The sequence below is a fragment of the Gossypium arboreum genome, chromosome 6, assembly GCF_025698485.1.
Source record: "Gossypium arboreum isolate Shixiya-1 chromosome 6, ASM2569848v2, whole genome shotgun sequence".
In the NCBI taxonomy this organism is placed as follows: Eukaryota; Viridiplantae; Streptophyta; class Magnoliopsida; order Malvales; family Malvaceae; genus Gossypium; species Gossypium arboreum.
In genome coordinates, this window is record NC_069075.1 from 125,060,119 (window position 1) to 125,079,223 (window position 19,105).

Genomic DNA, 19,105 nt, shown 5'->3' on the forward strand with positions numbered 1-19,105 from the left:
TACTGTTTGAGTGCTCAATTCGGTAAAAAGGACTAAATCACGTAAAATGTAAAGTGCATGTTATATTAGTTAATTATGGTGGCCTTAAATGATAATTAGACCAATTTAAATTTTATTGGACTTTTATGGATATTATTTAAGTGATTTTAAATGTTATAATTCAAGGTTAATTTTGGTATTTGATAAATAATGTTAATGTTAATAAAACAACAAAAGCCACCATCTTTCTTCTTCAATTCATCCACCGAAAAAAATAAAAGAAAGAAGAAGCCATTGTTAGGTTCATTCGGCCAAGCTTTCCTAGTTGATTAAGGTATGGTTTTAGCTCGATTTTTAATGATTTTTACGTTTTTGAGATCGTTGCTTCGTATTCTACTCAGCCCGTACCTTAGATTTCGAAATTGTTAAAGACCTAACATGTTGCCATTTTTGAATGCTTGAGTAATTTGATGGTTGATGATGGATTTTGAATAGTTGTTTAAACTAGTTTTGTAAAGTGATTTTTGACAAAAATGTCAAAAAAGGATTAATTTGTGAAATAGTAAAATTATGTGGGTAAAAGTGTGAATAAATGAAAATTATGGGTTGCTAGGGGGCACTATAGTAATTCAGCTACCATGGGTTAGTCTTGAATTTCATTAATTTTTAATTTTGTAAAATAAGGACTAAATTGTAAAAAATGTGAAATTTGTGAGGAAAAAGTATAAATGTGTTTTAAAGTATGTTTTGGATTAATTTGAATGAATAAATGATTGAATAATTTAATTTTGAATATAATTAGATCAAGAAAAACAGAATACAGACTTGGATCGAGGAAAAGATAAAGTTATCGACTAATCGACTCGATTCGCTGTTCTAACTTCCGAGGTAAGTTCGTATGTATTAAGCATTGTAATAATTATGCTTTTAGTGCTTTGATATTGTGTAAATTGTATAAACGGGACTACAGTTATGTTCGATGACAAATCGACTATTTGTGGCACTTAGTGTGCGAGTCAACATAGCTTCGGCTATATATGGCACTTAGTGTGCGATTTGAGATAGCTTTGGCTATGTCCGACACTCAGTGTGCGAGATATCGAGTGTGGCACTTAGAGTACGAGATATCGAGTATGATACTTAGTGTGCAAGGCATTGAGTATTCAACGGCATTCCGTGTATGTATGAACTTGTTATGGATTGGTAAAGGTATGTATATGCATATTATGAGTTTAAAATCGAAGAAGTTATAAAACTTGTATATAAGCTTATGATTAAGCAGGTGAAAGGTTTGTTAGTAATCATAAAGCACATGATAATATGTTTAGATTGATGAATAATGTATTTGTGATTAGTTAAGTTTATATCATACGAGCTTACTAAGCTATGAAGCTTATTTCGTGTTATTTTTCTATGTTTTATAGTGAATCAAGGCTAGCTCGGATCCGGGATTCGTCGGGAACATCATCACACTATCAAACAGCTAAGTTGGTACTTTTGGATTATACATTTTTTGCATATGGCATGTATAGACTAGATGTGGTAGTTTGGTTGTGATCATAGCCATGAGATTTGGCTTGTAAATGATGTTAATATTGATGTGTGTTTGGCTATTAGAAAGGGCTTATAAATATATATGTTTTGGTTTGTACATATATAGCCATGAGTGATGGCTTATTTTGTTATGTTTTGGTATTTTATAGATGCTCAAATGGTTATGTGAATTATGGTAAATGAACCATATTATTTTGATATTGTTTTGGCTAAGTAAATGGTAGTAATTTGAGAATTGGAATAGTTGAAATTATAATGGTATGAATTGTACATTTGGTTGATGATTTTGGCTGCCTAATTGTATCATGAAATGGTACCATTTTTCCTTGTGTAGGTACATAGAAGTTGGGGTGGCAAATTCGCCTTGCAAATGACCTATTTTTGTCCACACGGGCAAGGACACGGGCTTGTGTCTCAGCTGTATGTGATACACGGTCATGTTACAAGGCCGTATGTCCCGTGATGATGAAATTGAATTGAAGTTAGTATGCTCCACACAGTCTCACACATGGGCGTGTGACTGGCCGTGTGGTACAAGTCAGTATATCCCCTAATTAGCACACGGCCTAGCACACAGGCGTGTGACTTGGTAGTGTTGCATAAGTCAGTATACCCTTTAGTTTTCACACGGCTTGGCACACAGACGTGTCTTCAGCCGTGTGATACAAGTCAGTATGTATGCCCTGTTTCCACATTCCCTAAGGAACGGGCGTGTTTGGAGCCGTGTGAGACACACGGCCTGTTCACACGGGCGTGTGACCCCTGTATGGTTGAAATTTTTCTAAGTTTCCAAAATTTTCATATGTTATCGGTTTTATCCTGAACCACTTCTAAAGCATGTTTAGGGCCTCGTAGGCCCTTATAAGGGACAATGTGATTGTGTTGAATGATTTATGAGATTGAATAATTTATGTTTGATAAATGTATGCCATGTGTTGTGAATTGATTGGTAATACCTCGTAACCCTACTCCGGTGACGAAAACGGGTTAGGGGTGTTACACTACCAACTGCTCATTTCTCAAGTCAAATTTCATTCAAGCTCACATCTTCATTTATCATTCACACATAACACTTCATAAACTAAATACATGTACATATATATATCAGTTGTCATTTACAACTTAAGTCTATTAACAATTAAGGTTTCAAACCATCTTAATATTATAAGGTAACCTAACGACTCACAGTACATGCCAAATACCACCAAATTTGCAATTCAAGTGAAACTTATGCCAACTAGCAAACTACCATCATATACTCATTTTCATATAACCTGTAACGCCCCGTACCCGAGACCGTTGCCGGAGTCGAACACGAGGTGTTAATGGACTTAATTCATTACTTAAACAGCTCATACAATTCATTTTAAAATTTCCAGACAAGCTGGCTAACTGCATCACAGTTGCTTTAAAAATCATATCTCGAGTTCCAAAACTCGAAATCCAATTCCGTAAATTTTTTCCGAAACTAGACTCATATATCTATCTACTAATTTTTTTATATAATTTTTTTGTTGGGACAATTAGTACAGTTTATTAGTTAAAGTCTCCCCTGTTTCAGGGTTCGACTACTCTGACCTCTGTGTATTACGAATCAGATATCTCCCTGTACAGAGCTTCAATGACTATGCCGTTTGTCTCTAATAAAACTAAACTCAATAAGGAATCTGTACATATAAAGCATGACTTATAATTATCTTTTTAAAATTTATGGTGAATTTCCAAAGTTAGAACAGGGGATCCAGAAATCGCTCTGGCCCTGTTTCACAAAAATTTAAACATCTCATAAAATATAACTCATATGCCTGTTTTGTTCCATCCATATGAAAATAGACTCATCAAGATTCGATTCCATAACTTATTCATTATTTAATTCCATTTCTAATATTTTTAGTGATTTTTCAAATTCACATCACTACTGCTGTCTGAATCTATTTTATGGTAAATTTTACCTATTTCATGGTTTCCATGGATTAGCTAGCAATTTAGCATACATAACACCAAATATGATCATGATTAGCCATTCCAATGGCTAATCATTACCAAGCATTTCCATACCACTCAATAACCATATCATAAGACCATATACACAAAATGATTATAATGCTATACATGCCATACTCAAAATATACAAGCCATTATGCCAAGATGGTATACGGATAGTGTGAGCGTGCCTCCGACCGTTTCTGATTTCCGAGCTGGCTTGTCAACACTACAAGGAATGAAAAGGAGGGATTAAGCATAAATGCTTAGTAAGCTCACATGCAAATAGCAAGTAACATAACTATATAAGCAAACATAAAACATCATTTGGATAATCATCACCGAGACATTCATATCACATTTTCATTTATCATCTTACCATATTATTGTTATATCGAGTTTTCAACCCGAGGGTTAAGTACATACCTGTTCAAAGTATCCATTTCACAACACTTACCAATACGTCCCTTTCATCTTGAGTATTCCTCCATTTGTGTAGAACTTTACCCGTTGAACACATCGGAATATAATTCGGATACATGGAAAGTTTGCACATAAGTGCCACATATGTAGCCAAGCTACCATGTAACCCGCCCATAAGTGAACTCGGACTCAACTCAACGAGCTCGGGCGTTCGCATCCATAAGTGAACTCGGACTCAACTCAACGAGCTCGGATGCCTAGTTACATCTCTCGAACTCGGACTCAACTCAACGAGTTCGACATTCGCATCCATAAGTGAACTTGGACTCAACTCAACGAGTTCGGATGCTCAACTATCCTAGTGACATGTCACTTGTATCCTAATCTATTCCTAAGGTTCAAACGGGATTTTCCTCGAACACGTCTCCTTGCCATCTTCCATAAAATACCGAAACCAATACTCGGTAGCACTTTATATTTAACAAATAATACACTTAATTTGCATTTTATTCGAAAATAACCACAAAGCATATATTTCATGATAAGAATCAGCATATGCTATATTTAACATCAATAACTTAAAAATAACAATTATGCTACATTATTTACACATGAACTTACCTCGTATGCGAAAATGGCTACTTTTACCATTTCGTCCACAACTTGGTATTTTCCCCATTTTAGCCCGAATTTCAGTTTTCCTTGCTCTATCATTTAAAATATAGTCTAATTAGGACTCACATTATTCAAATTGACCCAAAATCTTATTTTGGAAAAATTACAATTTTGCCCCTAAACTTTTGCATATTTACACTTTTGCCCCAAAGCTCGTAAATTAAAATTCAGCCTATTTTCTTATGTTTTATGACATGCTGATCATTTTTCCCTTCTATGGCAACATCAAATTCTCACTCTAACATGTACTTATGACTATTAGGTATTTTTACCGATTAAGCCCTTTTGCTAGTTTTCGCTTAAAACCGAGTAGCACAAGTTGTCTAACATAATTTAAAACCTCATATTCTATCATAAAACACCAAAATATACAGATTTAACCTATGGGTATTTTTCCAAATATGAACCCTAGGTTGAATAATTGCTAGCATAAGCTTAATCGAGCTACCGGGACTCCAAAAACGTAAAAATATTAAAAACGAGGCTAGAACGGACTTACAATCGAGCTTGGAAGCTTGAAAAACCCTAGCCATGGTTTATCCTTGCTATATTCAGCCATGGGGTTGAAGATGAGCAAAATTGGCTTTTAATTTTGTATTTTAATTCATTTTACCCCTAAATGACCAAAATGCCCTTACTACTAAACTTTCCAAAAATTCCATCCATGTCCAATTTTTGTCCATAGACTTAGAAATTGGTAAAATTCTATTTAAGACCTCCTAATTAATATTTCAAAACAATTTCATACTAGAAGCTTCTAGAATGCAAGTTTTGCAAATTATTCGATTTAGTCCCTAATTTCAATTTAAGCACTTTGTGCATAAAATTTCTTCACGAAATTTTCACACAATCATGCAATCATATCATAGACCTTAAAATAATCATAAAATAATTATTTCTATCTCAAATTTTGTGGTCACGAAACTACTATTCCGACTAGGCCCAAAATCAGGATATTACATAACCATTTTCAAAACTCAAACAAACCATTTCATTTCCAACTAGGCCATTCACAAACTTTAACAAAAGCTGAACATGTTATCAAACATTCACTTATATGCTTAAACATTAACAAATTAATATTCAAGGATCAACCATAGATCCAATCACTATCATCTCAAGTAAAAACATATATTAACCCTACATACATGCCACATAACCAAGATTAAAATTAGCCAAAAGACTATTGAGGCGATTATGGAATAGTGTGATCTTCAAGTTGATTTGATTGGTTTCACAATCTGAAAATACAAGGCAAAGTGAGACAATGGGTAAAAATTTTGGATGCTTAGTAAGTCCATATGAAAGTTTTCTTAACTTGGCATTACACTAATTTAGAAATTAAAATGCATTGGTACAAACATAGCAATCCTTTGGCATCTTGCAAATTCATATACTTTCACAAATACATCAAATAGGTTAGTTCCATTATGTGCCATAAGCTTAAAATGCATTCATATAGTGATATAATAATCCATCATATCATATATAGTTACAAATCATATTCAATTTGGAACACATATATAATTTCATTCATATACATATATATTCATTTCAAAAATATTGATTCCATTTAGTATCATTTTCATTTCTGTTTTTCACTCGAAGAACTAAAGTAAATTGAATTGGGATACATAACACTGATCTGATTACATATGTTGACATTATTGAGCCACTAAAACTATTTCCGGGTCTGAGATGCTAACACTAGCTTAGTTCGAATATGCTAACACTAGCTTCAGACGATTAGAAACATATGTTGGATCTCCAGTCATCGAATTAATTCCCGATCACAACACCCATTTTTTTTATACAAGTTGGCATATTCAGATTGCTAACACTAGCTTCAGACTAATGTTGCTAACACTAGCTTAGTACGATGCTGTTAACACTAGCTTCAAAGAATACACAACTTATGTTGGATTTCAAGCCATCGTATTAATCCCTAATTACGACACCCATTTTCCTGTTTTTTAACCTTAATGGATAGGGGTGAGCAAAATTCGATCCGATTCCAAAAACTCGATAAAAAATTCAAATTTTGAATTAAATAGTTCAAGTTATTCTAGTTAATCGATTTATTCGGATAATTCGAATCAAAAATCAAAATTTTTGGTTTAATTAGGATATGAATTACATAATTTGTGTTATTTAAAAATCCAAATAAGAAAAGGAAAAACTATGTGGTTTTGATAAATCTTAAATTAAGATTTTTAACCCATTAGCCTTACTTTCCTTCTTGTCATTCCAAATCCCCCATTTCATTCTCTTTCTCCTTTACTCAAAAGCTTTGATTCCTTCCACAGGTTTGACGCCTCCTACTTTCAATTGTTTACCCGTTTTTGGCTTTTTGTTTGGTCCCACGACCACAGTCCCACAGGCTACAACCACCATCAATTGTTTAAGGTGAGGCTGCAATTTTTTTTGGCTTTTTCGTGTGAATGAGTGAGTGTTTTCACGTTTGGTTCTGTAATGGCATACTATGTTTGGTTCTGTAATGGCTTTGTGCTGAGAACATGGAAGGTTTTATTCTATCCTTAGTTCTTTATTTGGTTCTCATGATATTTCAATTTTTACTATTAGATAATCTAAAAACCTTTTCTTTTTAGAACGAACAATAATTGTCAAAATTTTAGGCATAAAGCTCTTCATTGTTTTCAATGTTTTCTTTGCCTTTACATTGTTTTTTCAGCAAGCCACCTGTTCTTTTATTCATATCAAACTACTTCATCAAGGAAGATGAGAATTGAAATTTGCAACATATCATAACATATAGCGACTTTTCAATATGAAATCTCACCTTCAATTAGGTCTCTGCTATGGTTTTTTGAGTTTATTTATTTATTTTTCCATAGCTTGAAAATATATTTGACTAAAGCTTACAAATGTTGAGATTCTCATCACATAGACTTCAACTTTTACTTACCAGTTTAAATATCCTTCTTTTTTGTTTGGCACTTTACGTGTAGACATACCCTTTTTATATTTACATATCATTTATTTACTTTAGATGATGCTTCATAATGTAAAAGATCCAACTTTAAACTTACTTGAATCAAGTTGGCTTAAAGCCTTTTTTCTTATTAATTATTATAAGAGATGCATGAATTGATCTTGACTAAAAGAGAAAGGCAATTTCCTGTTAATCTGGCAATTTGTAATTTACTTGGCAATACCAAAATACCTATAAATTATCTTGTAAGCGGAGATATTATTAGACTTATAAATGGCTTTTTTTTTTATCATATTAAATTCTACAATAATTTTGCACATTAAAATGAATAATAAATGTAGAAATCCTAAAATTTTGACAAATAATTGTATTGTAACCTTTGCTTCTTATGAATTATCACCTTTAATTCATTTTTAAAATTTTAATTATTAATAACTTTTGATATAGTCATTTCTTTCTCGTTTACATAGTTTGCCTATGATAGATATGAATTTTGGTGTTTATTGAAAAAGGACACATTTATTGATTTATTTATGGCTCAACTTTGTTATGGCTTCTTTCATGTTTTATTATTGATTTATTTTTATATTATTTATTATAAACTTTGTTTCCTTTTATTGTTTATGCGAACCACAAATCTTCAAATAAGAGTTTTAAGAATATGTTAATTCAGACAACTTATTTCATCTAACCAATATGCCATTCAAAGGCACCACATTTATACCAAAACAACTTTAATAAAACAAGGCTATAATGCCACATATCAAGCACAAAACATAGTCATTTTAGCTTCCTAATGACATTAATTATAACTATTCACTTGTCATTACAAACATACCAAAAGGGCCATATGTTACAAGTACCTAAAGTGACCAAAGAACATAAATTGACTAAGGCATTAAAAGTCCATTAAACAAAATATAGACTCCAAAAGCATATACATACCAAATTGATCATTAACACATTCAAGGAGTACCATTATAAAAAGGTCCTACACATGCCATTTATAACCCTGGAAAAAATAACTTAAAAACTACCGAAATGGTTGTTGGATAGTGTGATAGATCTCCGACAAGCTTCCAACAGATCGAACTTCCGATAATCTATGAAACAAAGGAAAATAACCATGTAAGCAACTAGTACTTAGTGAGCTCATATAAACTCAAACATAACTTACAACTCTTAAGCTCAAATTATAAAATGTGCATAACATCTTTACCATAATCATAAGTTTAATACAATCTTATAAGCATCACCAAACTCACAAATTAGTAGGCTCATGTATAATGCATATAGAAAATCAACCATTTCACAAATCAATCTTCATGAACATAACATTCATCACATAATCATATAGTTCCTTTCAATTCATTTGCATTCATCAAAATTTACCTTTCATAGGACTATGAACAATTATCCATTTGAACACATGCCATGCCATTAACCTTGGCTTACCTATTGAACCATCTAGAATTACATTGGATACTCAGAAATGCTCACACATAGTGTGCCTTTCCATATAACTATAAACTTTCCTTTTAAATAGTGCTCACATGAGTTGTGGGTCAAAATGTTAGCTACACGATGCTACTCATACAAGCTGCAGAGAATCCACAACAAATGTAGGACCTTAGCCATCAGTAGGACATTCAAGACTAGCACCCAAAATAAGAAATTCATAATAACATGTCATTCGTATCCTAAGAATTCTTAAGGTTCAAATGTGATTATTTATTCGAAAATTACTCAAAAAATCAATATACAAACATTTTCAAGTTAGTTTATAACTAACACAATATAACCGATAATCAATCAAACTATCAATAATAAGATTATAATTTATATGAACTTACTTCGATAACTATAGTCGTAGAATTAGAGTTGGAGACTAATCCAAAGCTTTCGTCTTTCCTCGATTTAAGTCTGATTGTTGTTTATCTTAATCTAAATAAATAGTTTCATTCAATTAAGTACTTCAAATGAATTCAAGCACTCAATTCAATCAATAATTCACATTATCATAACAATATGAATTTACCCCTCCTATTGAAACTTTTTCACAAATTAGTCCTTAAACTCGAAACTTGTGAAAAAACTTTTTTTTTGCCCTCCATACATGCTAGCCAAACTTCTTAGGGAGTCATATCAACCCACTTAAATCATAATTTCATAATATTACCACGAAATTTTACTATTTTCATGAATAAGTAATTAAACCCTAAATTCACCAAAAACCACTTAACAAAACAAGTTTGTTTAACAACCAAGATTAATAATCTATCATTTAACTTCAAAAAACATTCAAACGCAACTATAAAAAGTCCCTCAACCTTTAATAGATTTGGAAATTAACCCCTAGGCAAGTAGTTTAAGATAAAACGAGCTCAAAAACATAAAAATCATTAAAAATGGGGCTTGAATACATACCATGCAATGTGAAATGAAGCTTGACTGAAACCTAGCTTAAGAATCCATGGTAGAATCAGTTGTGAAACAACCAAATGGGGAAGATGATTATTTTAACTTAATTAATTTTACGTTTATTTACTAATTTACCATATGGCCCTTATTATTAATTAAAAATTTCAATTAAAACTTTTCCATAACTATCCACTAACTTAATTATGGTATAATTACCATCTAATTTCATTAGCTTTCCTTTCCATATCCATTTATCCCTTTTAACTAATAAAAATCCACTTTTGCAACTTTTATGATTTAGTCCTTTTTACCTAATTAACCATTTAAACTTCAAAATTTCTTAACAAAAATTTAATAATACCTAAAATTAACCCTATAAACATTAAATAAATGTTAAAATAATAACTCACTTGTCAGAGTCATGGTCTCGAAACCACTGTTTCCGAGACCACTAAAAACGGGCTGCTACATTTGATCTGAAGCAAGCAGAACTTGGATTTGCAAAGCCTAGCCAAGAAAATGTATATTTTTCAACTTGGGTGTTTAATCAAAATGATATTAGAAATGCACTGATTCATATCATTATTGTGGATGAATTGTCTTTTAAATTTGTGGAAAGGGGTTTTAAGTTCTTTATTTCTATAGCATGCCCAAGGTTTCTTCTTCCATCTCTTTGGAAAATTAGAAAGGGTTGTCTTGATTTGTTTAATTCCATGAAGAAAGTATTAAAGTAATCTTTTCAAGAAGAGACAAGCAGAATTTGTTTGACAACAGACACTTGGACTTCACTACAAAGGATACCTCACATGGTTCTAATAGCTCATTGGATAGATGATGAGTGGAGGTTACAAAAGAGAATTATAAACTTTTGCCCAAGTTCTGCTCAAAAAGGTGAGAGCATTGGTCAAGCTTTTGAGAAATGTCTTCAGGATTGGGGGATTGAAAAGGTCTTCCCTATTACTATTGATAGTCCATCTTCTAACAATGTTGCAATTGATTATTTGAGAAAGAAGTTTGTTCATCGAAAAGCTTGTGTTGCGAATGGTAAATATGTAACAACCTGTTTTCAATGAAATCGGAACAGTGGTTTCGGGACCACAAATCTGAATTTGGAAAAATTATTTTATTATTATTTTATGGTCTACAGCATGATAGTATTATCGTATAAAAATTTCGTTAAAAAATTTTATTGTTTACATGCTTAATTTGATAAAAATGACTAAATCGCCTAAAGTGCAAAAGTTGAGTTCTAATAGTTAAAAGTATTAAATAGCTATAGAACTTTAAAGTGGAGGTCCTTATATGGTAATTAGACCATTAGTATATTAGTGGATGATAATGGCTTGGCAATTTGTGTGTAATTATTAAAGATTATAAAGGTTAATTAAGTAATTAATAAATAAATGATAAGTAAAATTAAAATAAAATCAATCATCATCTTCCATTATTATCTTGGAATCAAAATTAAAAGAGAAGATAGCCATGGAAGCTTCAAAACATTCGGCAACTCTATTTCCTTCAATTAGGTATGTGTTTTGTCTCGTTTTTTATAATTTCTATGTTTCCCGGATCGTTGTAACTTAATTTGGTTCTCCTGGGGACTAATTTGCGAAACTGTTAAAGTATTTGAGTTTTTCCATTGATGAAAATGTTAGGATTTTGAAGTTTAATGGTAGAAAATGAATGGTTTTTGTTAGATAAGCAACTTTAGTAAAGGAATTTTTGATGAAATTATCAATTAGGGATTAAATCAAAAAATGTAATAAATTGTATGGTAAAATTATGAATTTGTAAAATATATGGGCTGCTATAAATATGTTTGTAATTTAGATAGGCTTGGGGAGGGATAAAATTGAATGAATTTCATTTTCTAAGCCTAGGGACTAAACTACAAAGAATTAAAAGTATAGGGGCAAAATGATAATTTTTCCAAAAAATGTGTGTTGGACTAAATTGAATATGAATTATATTGAATTGAGTTAAATTCATTCATGTAGATCCAGTTAGACTTCGTACGGAGTTAGATCGGGGCAAAGGAAAAATATTGAATTAGTCGCCTTAGTATCTACGTACACTCGTCGAGGTAAGTTCGTATAATTAAAATATGTAATTATATGCTTTGATTGAATTAGATGTATGTTATTTGCATTATCATCAAATATGAATATCGATCGCATATCTGACGACGTACGATGATTACCGAGCCCCGTTTGAATCGTAGGAATTTATAGGATACAAATGACATGTCATTAGGGTTACCGATTTTAGATCGTATAAGCTTACTAATAATCAGCTCACATGAGCTTACCATTATTCAGATCAGAGGAGCTTTCCATTAATTATCTTGGAGGAGCTTATCAATTACAGCTCGTAAGAGCATACCGATTCTGAGTTCGTATGAGCATACATGTACAAGAATTGATTGATTACAGTTTAGTACACCTTGTGTGTGCTACCCACATATCCAACTATATTCTAAATGGTTCAACGAACGTTTTTTTGTTACAAGATTACATGAGTTCAATACGAACTACTACAGGTATTTACATGAGATATATGAAAATGATTTGTACATGATGTGGAAATTATATGTACATGGAAGTTTGATTATTGTTGAGCTCATATATGTTTCTTTATATTTATATGAAATACATGACTAACATGGTTGATGAGGATATGTGTTTAGGCTTTTGGCCAAATTGAGTTTGGGTATGCTTTGTATGCTTATCTTAAATGTGACTAAGTGGTAAGTTAAATTATATGTTATCGAACTTACTAAGCTTAAATGCTTACTCTATGTTAAATTCCGTGTTTTTAGTGATTCGGAAGCTCGTTCGGGTTGGAAGCTTGTCAAAGCTAAATCACACTATCCATCGGCTCTTTTGGTACATTCGATTGTTTAATTTCAGTTATAATGCATGTATAGGTTAATTTGGTCAATGTTGGCTTATATGTGTTTTGTTGAGATTAGCCACTTGTTTGGTTTGTGTTATGGAATTTTGGATATGTGCATATTTTGCTTATTATGGTTGATTTGTGGTTTGGTTTATGATTGAATGAAGAGTGGTAAAAAGGTAGCCTAATGTGCATTTCATATATGTGTTTTGGAATGTGAAGAATTGATCATGAATTGGTGTCTTGATATGTAAGGCATATAAATTAAATATGTTGGTATGTGAAATACAGTTTGGCATCAAATGATATGTTTTGGAAGATAAGTAATTTGGTAAGAAATGATGTAAATTTTCTTAATAAATTTTGGATGCAAATATGCATATAAGTGAGCTATACATTTGGATATACTGAATATCTGAATGTTCATATTATAAGTTGTCATTTGAGGTGCCTAAGGGCATATTGGTTTTCTGTGATGATATTACATGTTTTAAGCTTGATTTTGGCTGGTTTTGGATGCCTATTTGTGACTTGGTTATATGCAAATTGTTGTGTTTAGGTTGGTACCAAATTGGGTGAGAAATGTGGCTTGGAAAATGACCTATTTTTGTCCACACGGGCATGTGTCTTAGCCATGTGTGACACATGGCTAGGTGATACAGTAGTGTGTCCCCTGTATCTTTTAAAGAATGCAATTCATTATGCTCACACGGCCTAGCACATAGGCGTATGGCTTGGCTGTGTGACCCAAGTCAATAAGTTACACGGGCTGGGACACGGTCGTGTGTCCCTATTTCGAATGCCTACATGGCCTAAGACACGGGCGTGTATCTTGGCCGTGTGACCCCTACAGTTTTGAAAATTTTATAAGTTTCTAAAAATTCTCTAAATTTCTGATTTAGTCTTGATTTGTTTCTAAGGTGTATTTTGGGCTTCAAGGGCTCGTATTAGAGACAATATGCATGATTATGATTGGCTTCTGACATGAAGGCTATATGTTATGAAATGTTTGAATTTTCTATCCATTTAAATTGTGAACTTTGGTAATACTCTGTAACCCTATTCTGATGATGGATTTAAGTTAGGGGTGTTACAAAATATATACATATGATATGTGTGACACGCATTATTAATCTCATTGTTCAAAAAGGGGTTAAAGACGATTCTATATCTATGGGTCGAGTTAGAAGAACTGTGAGATATATTAAAGCATCATCATCATGGTTGTCTAAATTCAACCATTGGGTAGAAGAAGAAATGGTAGGAACTAAGACTTATTTATGTCTAGATCCTATTAGATGGAATTCAACTTATATGACGTTAAATATGGCTAAAAAATATGAATGTATGTTTGAAGCATATGTTCATGATTGTAACACCCTTAACCCGTATCCAACGCCGGAACAGGGTTACGAGGCATTACCAATCAATACACATCATTCACGTGCATTTATGCATTTATATATATAACCCATCCAATACATTCACATTGTCCCTTATAAGGCTCTACGAGGCCTTAAAACATGCTTAGAAGAGGTTCGTAGCTAAACTGATAACATTTGCAAACTTTGGGAAACTTATAAAATTTTCAATCATTCACAGGTCACACGCCCATGTGAACTGGGAAAACTGGAGAGGTTACTGACTTGGGTCACACGATCAGCTACACGCCCATGCGCCAGACCGTGCGTCTAGGCCGTGTCAAATCTATAGGGTATACTGACTTAATCCAAAAGGGTACACCAAGAGACACATGGCCGTGTAGCATAACCGTGTGTCGCACACGGCTGAGACACACGCCTATATCTCTACCCATGTGGACAAAAATAGGCTATTTGCAAAGCCAATTTGCCGCCCTTTTCTCAATCACACCTAGCAACCAATATGGTACCATTTCAATACATTTATAGGCAGCCAAAACAAGCCAATTCACACACATTTGATGCCATTTATAAACCATTCTCTTAACTACTCAAATATATAAGCAAAACATACCAAATCAATATGCCAAAATCATCAAACTTACATAATTTCTAAATGCATTTCCTCATCATCTTATCATCTATTTCATGCTTCAAATCATACCATTTCATCATCTCAAAACCAAGCCACAACATATCATCATTCAAGCATTAACTCACCAAATGACAACTAGTTAATTGAGCAACCATATAACCATAACAAACAAAATAAAACATATGACAACTTATACATCATGAATTACTTACCAAACACCTAATTCAAGCCAACTTGAATGGCCATACACACCAACATTCACATCATTTCACAAACCAATACAAATGGCTAATATCATATCTCAAAACTTATCATCAAACTACTAGCCTATACATGCTATATACCATATTTACAAAGCTCCAAAAGTACCAACAAGATGATCGATAGTGTGATGACATTTCTCGACGATCCTCGAGTCCGAGCTAGCTTTGATAATCTATAAATAGGGAAAGAACACACAAAGTAAGCTTTAAAAGCTTAGTAAGCCATATACAAATAAAGTCATCATATGAATATTTGCATATCAATTCAAATATGCTAAGCATAGCTAAACATATACAAGTTCACAAACCTTTCTCATCGTACACATATTCAATATCATAATTGAATTCATCAAATTCTTCCCTTTTCAATACTCGAATGAATCTCGTACGTACCTGAGTCACTTAACTCATTCACACATTCTTTCTCGACTTGACTTTGCCTATTGAATCGTTCAGAATCCTTAAGTATACTCGGCAATCACATATAGCTCGTACAATGCCATATCCCAGATATGGTCTTACATGTTATCACATATCGATGCCACTGTCCCAAACAGGGTCTTACACGAAATTGATTAACGATGCCAATGTCCCAGACATGGTCTTACACGTAATCACAATACAATGCCAATGTCCCAAACATGGTCTTACATGTAATCACATCTCGGTAACCTAATGTCATGATATTTGTATCCTATACTATGCCTAAGGTTCGTACGAGACTTTCGGTATCGTAACTTCGTTGAATCTTGCTCGTTGATAAACTGTAATTTATACATATTTTTACCCCATGCTTAACACATTTTATGGATGATTTTTCCTTAGAATTGGTGAATTCAATGCTCCTAATGCCTTAATTTCATGTTTTATACTTAGGTGAGTATAGGAGAGCGAAAAGAACGAGAAACGGGCCAAGAACGGAGAAAATCAGCCAACGTACGAAATCAACATGGCTTGGACTTCCTTATACGAGTAGACTACACGGCCGTGTCAATTTGGCAGAATCGAAGCACGACTCACACGGCCTGAAGTAATCGCACACGGGCGTGTCACACAGGTGTGTACCTGCCGAGCCCAAGTTGAGTCCAATTTGGAAAAGGCTAATTTTGAGGGATTTTAGGCATTCTAAAGCCTATAAATACACCCTAAAGGAAGAGGAAAGGGAAAAGGGAGAAAAGGAGGCAGGGCTCAAGGGAAGCTGATTGATCTATCTCAAAAGCCAGATTCACCATCAAGACTGAAGATCTCCCCTCAATTTCCCTTCAGGAGTTTTGAGTTTCCTTTATGTTTTGTATTCATTATTCTTTTGAGATGTTTTCCTTTTTAGTTATGAACTAAATCCCCTAAATATCTAAAGGGAATGAAACCTAAGACGAATCTTGTTATTATTTTCTGAATTGTATGATAAATATTTAACTTGTTCTTAATTATGTGTTCTTAATTCTTGTTTTGATATCCTAGGATACTGATTCAAGATAAGCTCTTATTCAGAGGAGGAATAGACCCTGTCTAAGAGTACATTTGTCATAATTAAGCGGAGTTGATTGCGCACCTAAAGATAGGGTGACAAGATTTTACCGGATTAGGGTGAAACCTAATAAGGGGATCCATAGATTGAGTTAATGCAACCCTAGGGTGTTAATTAGAGAAAAGTATCAATTATTCAGTCTAGGGATTAGACGTTATTAGTCTTGAATAGGGATAATAACATAACTTAGGGATCTCTACGGAACAAGTTAAATGAATAAATCGTCCGATTTGGAGTCAAAATAACAAGTGAAGTCTAGGTGGATTCTTCTTTAGGTATTGTCTTAATTCAATCATTTTTCCACAAGTAATTCCCCAATTCTATTTTCTATGAATTCTTAGTTTAGATAATTTGTTAGTCAAAACAAAACCCCCTTATTCTTAGGCTAGAAAATAAAAAGACAATCATTACTAGTACTTTTAGTTCGTTTGGGTTTGACAATCTGGTCTTGCTAAAACTATACTACTGTTCGATAGGTACACTTGCCTACATCGTGATAATAGTTAGTTATAGGAACGATTAATTATAAATATATAAAACTTACCTGTTACGAAAATCGCGATCAAGTTTTTGGCGCCGTTGCCGGGGAACTAAGATATTAGGAACACTCAATTTTTATTACTTTAGCCATTTATTTTTCTTGCAAGTCAATTCTATTTTATTTTTATTATTATTTATTAATTTACTTTTTCTTTATCTTGGCAGGTTTTAATAGTTTATGATTAGAAGAAACCCGTCAGGACCACTACTTTTTGATAAAGAAATCGATCGCACGGTTCGCAGAAACCAAAGAGAAATAAGGCGAAGCTTAAGATACATAGAGAACGAGCAAGAGAACGATATTCAAACCCCAACCGAGGAGATGGCTGAAAACTAAGACAACCAGCTACCTCCTGCGATACCCGTTGAACTAGCAAATCAAAATTCTGCTCTTCATACTATGTATGATTATGCTAAACCTACTTTAACAGGAACTGAGTCAAGTATAGTTAGGCCTGCTATTGCTGCAAATAATTTTGAACTAAAACCTAACACTATTCAAATGATACAACAATTTTTTCAGTTTGATGGTTTGCAGGATGAGGATCCAAACACTCACTTAGCAAATTTCCTGGAATTTTGCGATAGATTTAAAATTAATGGCGTTTTTGACGATGCCATTCATCTTCGGTTATTCCCTTTTTCATTGAAGAACAAAGCTAAACAGTGGTTGAACTCAGCTAAACAGTGGTTGAACTCGTTACCACGAGGGTCAGTTACTACTTGGGAAAAAATGACTGAAAAATTTCTATTAAAATATTTCCCGCTGGCTAAAACAGCCAAATTACGTAATAATATCTCTTCGTTTGTGCAGATGGGCTTAGAAACTCTTTACGATGCATGGGAGAGATACAAGGACCTACTGTGAAGGTGTCCTCACCATGGACTACCTCTATGGTTGCAAGTTCAAACATTTTACAATAGTGTGAACCCCTCGACAAGGCAAATGATTGATGTAGCAGCCAGGGGAACCATCAACAACAAAACACCTGAAGAGGCTTATGAATTTATTGAAGAGATGTCACTGAATAACTATCAGTGGCAAGTCATGAGGACTAAGCCGACTAAAACAGTAGGCGTTTATAACGTCGAGTCGGTTACTATGCTGTCAAACCAGGTAGAACTTCTAAATAAAAAGATTGATGGTTTACTTAGTTCTACTCAAGTACATCCAGCAATGAGGTGCGAGACGAATGGAGGAGGAGCATGCACAGAGTATCAACCCTTCAACCCTAGCATCGAGGAGGAACAAGTCCAATATATGGGTAACAATAACTCTAGATCCCAAAATAACCCATATAATAACACTTATAATGCAGGTTGGAGGAAGCATCCCAATTTCTCATAGGGCGGTCAAGGAAATCAAAGACCACAACATCCTCCGGGTTTTCAACAACCACCCTATCAACAGGAAAAGAAACCGAACCTTGAAGAGATGCCGTCTAAATTTATCTCGGTGTTAGAAACTCATTTCTAGAACACTGAGACAGCACTTAAAAATCAACAAGCGTCGATCCAAGGGCTCGAAACTCAGATAGGCCAGCAATCCAAACTAATTTCGAAAAGACCACTAGGAAGTTTACCTAGTAACACCAAATCAAAAGAGCATGTAAAAGCAGTTACACTAAGGAATGAGAAAGTGTTAGCAGAATCTGAAAAGAAGCTAACGCAAGAAGCCGTGATAAGCGAAAGAGGGGAAGAAAAACCCGAAAATAGTGACAAACCAGTGCCGAAGGAATATAAACCACCAGTTCTATACCTAGCAAAATTGAAAAAAGACCGCATTGATGCACAATTCAGTAAGTTTCTTGAACTTTTTAAGCAATTGCATATCAACTTACCTTTTGCTGAGGCCATCTCGCAGATGCCTACATA

General features: G+C 33.5%; 1 non-coding gene across 1 annotated transcript; it reads right to left on the minus strand.

The window, feature by feature from the left end:
• Window positions 1–18,012: 18,012 nt before the first annotated feature.
• On the minus strand, window positions 18,013–18,118 carry LOC128294526 (small nucleolar RNA R71). Its single transcript, XR_008284835.1, has one exon. It is a non-coding gene; the product is annotated as a small nucleolar RNA R71 (small nucleolar RNA).
• Between the last annotated feature and the right edge of the window lie 987 nt (window positions 18,119–19,105).